Below are 3,046 nucleotides of genomic sequence, written 5' to 3'. Positions count from 1 at the left end.
CTGGAAGTGATGGGTGTGAGTGACAAACAGCGATGGACTAGTGGGTCTGAATGAGTTACCGTTAAATGAGCTTATGGGAGTTTGAGGTGAGTTGCATATTCAAAAAAGCACGAACATGTTCCCATACCAAATTTTTTGGGAAAATTTTTAAAGGTCCTAGGAAATATTATTTAAATTGAAATGAATGCTTTTTCTTCAAAAGAGTGGAACAATTCTTTAAATTGAAATGAATACTTTTCTTTAAAAGAGTTACTTTATAAAAAAAATTATTATTGGGGCATTTATTCTGAACAAATTAAATTACAATTAACATACATTATTAAATATGCGCAAGGCTGCTTCTTTACCTTCTACAACAATACTCATCCTCCAGAGTCCTGACTAGAGTCGCGACCAGAGCACACAGCCGACGCATGCCGACTCCCTACTACCGTATCCGACTGACTACTACTGCAGACTCGCGCAGACAAGCGCAGACTCGCTACAAGCAACAACTAACAATAAACTACTCTCTGGTCAGAGATTCTGTCATGCCTCGCCCATCGCCAGCGAAGCATATACCTTACATAACCCTCCACTGGGGGCGCAAAAATTTGGCAGCGATGGTGAGTCAATTGGACTTGCCATGAGCAACAAATTTTTTTTAATTAACTAAGTTTACAATCACAGAATATATACATATATATAAGTGCAGAACATGAAATAAAATATAGTGCACACGCACTGAGTACAGAACATATCAGCAAATCACAAAATGTATACGGAATGAGTGGAAATCACATTAACAAATGGCATAAAGTGCACACGTACTGTAGTACAGAACATATCAGCAAATCACAAAACGCAATGAATACAAATCATGTTAACAAAATGACGAAAGTGCACACGCACTGTAATACAGAACATATCTGGGAATCACAAACAAATGTATACGTAATGAGTACAAATGGCATAAAGTGCACACGCACTGTAAAACTCTCTAATATTTTTACAACAAATAAACCTAATGAGTACAAATCATATTGACAAATGACAAAAGTGCACACGCACTGAAGTAGTGAACATATCAGGAAATCATAAATGTATAGGCAACGAGTACAAATCATATTGAGAAATGACAAAAGTGCACACGCACTGTAGATCAGAACATATCAGCAAATCACAAAATGTATAAGCAATGAATACAAATAATGTTAACAAAATGACGAAAGTGCACACGCATTGTAATACAGAACATATCTGGGAATCACAAAATGTATACACAATGAGTACAAAACATATTAACAAATGGCAAAAGTGCACACGCACTGTAGTTCAGAACATATCAGCAAATCACAAAATGAGTACAAATCATATTAACAAATGGCATAGAGTGCACACGCACTGTAAGACTCTCTAGTATTTTTCTACAGCAAATAAACATATCAAGAAGCGAAATAAAGTGCACATGCACTATAGAAGTCTTTAGTATTTTCAGGACAACTGATCTTATTAACAAATGAAAGGAAGTGCACACACACACAGTATATGTCTTTATCATTTTACAAGAATTAGGAAAGGAAAGGGAAGGATTGCGGCATGGTTGTAGCACTTTAGGTTGCACGCAGCTGCACTGAAAGTCCATATCTTTCTACAGAAGCACAACGCCAAGTGAGACAATCTGAAGCTCTTTTCCTTGAAGTATTAATCAGTGTAGCCAAGACACTGAAATGCCGTAATAATATTCCATGCTATCAATTTGGTAGCACACTAGGTACACCAAACAGTGGGACCATAATAATATCTCCATCGCTCAAGGTGGTGGACAGCATGTCGTGTCAACACCATGTTCTTGTAAAGTAGACCAACGTAGAATTAGTGCAAAAACCAAATATAGTGCTCCATGATAATGAAGATAGACAGGACAAATGGATATTGCAGTAATTTCTGGTAATTAGGTCAGAAGGTGAAGGACATTAAGTCACATAGTAGTCTTCATTGAGAATTACACTAGTCTAACAACTGATTTGAGTAATTGGTGGCACTCATCGCCCAGTTACTGAACATTTCTGCACCATGTATGTAGTATTACAGAATAATGTTCATAAAATTAACTGAATATTGTAATTATTGGCACTCATTACCCAGTTACAAACCATCAGAAGTCATCATTCAAAACAGAAGCTAATGAATGGCATAGTATTAACATAATTCACTTAATTATAGTAATCATTGGCATCATAGGTAATCTTATTACAATAAACAGTGGCATTCATTGGCCAGATACAAAGCATTTTTTTTGTATTATTCAGAAGTCATTACTCAAAATGAGTTAATTATTGGCATAGCATTTATGCATAATTAGTCTAATTATAGTAATCATTGGCATCATAGGTAATCTTATTACAATAAACAGTGGCATTCATTGGCCAGTTACAAAGCATTTTTTTTTATTATTCAGAAGCCATTATTGAAGTGACATACTATTCAGAGCTGATCAGTGTTATTCAGGACTCTCTTAAACTAGTAGCATTATTTGGGACTGGTAATTACTTTGTTTGCTTTTGAGTTATTGCTGCAAATGAAGATGTGTAACGTCATTCGTCATGAGTCAGCTGTAGCAAGGTTATGAAACAAGTAGAGTATATGTGATCACATTCATAAACGACATAGGTTTAATAAACAAGTATTTATACCACATTAATTTCATGAACAATTTCTCCTGCAAAATGTACAAAATGGATTATGAAACTGAAAGAAGAAACGCATATTATGCTGAAAAGTAGTGAACTTCGAATTAACAGGTAGTGAAATGTGTATAAAAATATATGTGTTCTCTAGCTGTCCTTTCCAAAACCTTCAGTCATCATACCATGTGATATATGACATACTGTCAAAACGAACTGCAACAAATACTTAAATAACCACATAGCATCTCTTAACTAACAACAAATATATAAACTTCATCATTATTTTCATCTGCAAACAAAAACTTCATTATCCATATCACCATAACTCCATTATTATCATCACCTGTAAAGAAAAACTTCATTATCCATAGTAACAT

This window comes from Schistocerca serialis, chromosome 8 (genome assembly GCF_023864345.2).
Source record: "Schistocerca serialis cubense isolate TAMUIC-IGC-003099 chromosome 8, iqSchSeri2.2, whole genome shotgun sequence".
Lineage (NCBI taxonomy): Eukaryota > Metazoa > Arthropoda > Insecta > Orthoptera > Acrididae > Schistocerca > Schistocerca serialis.
Note: the sequence above shows the minus strand (reverse complement) of the source record.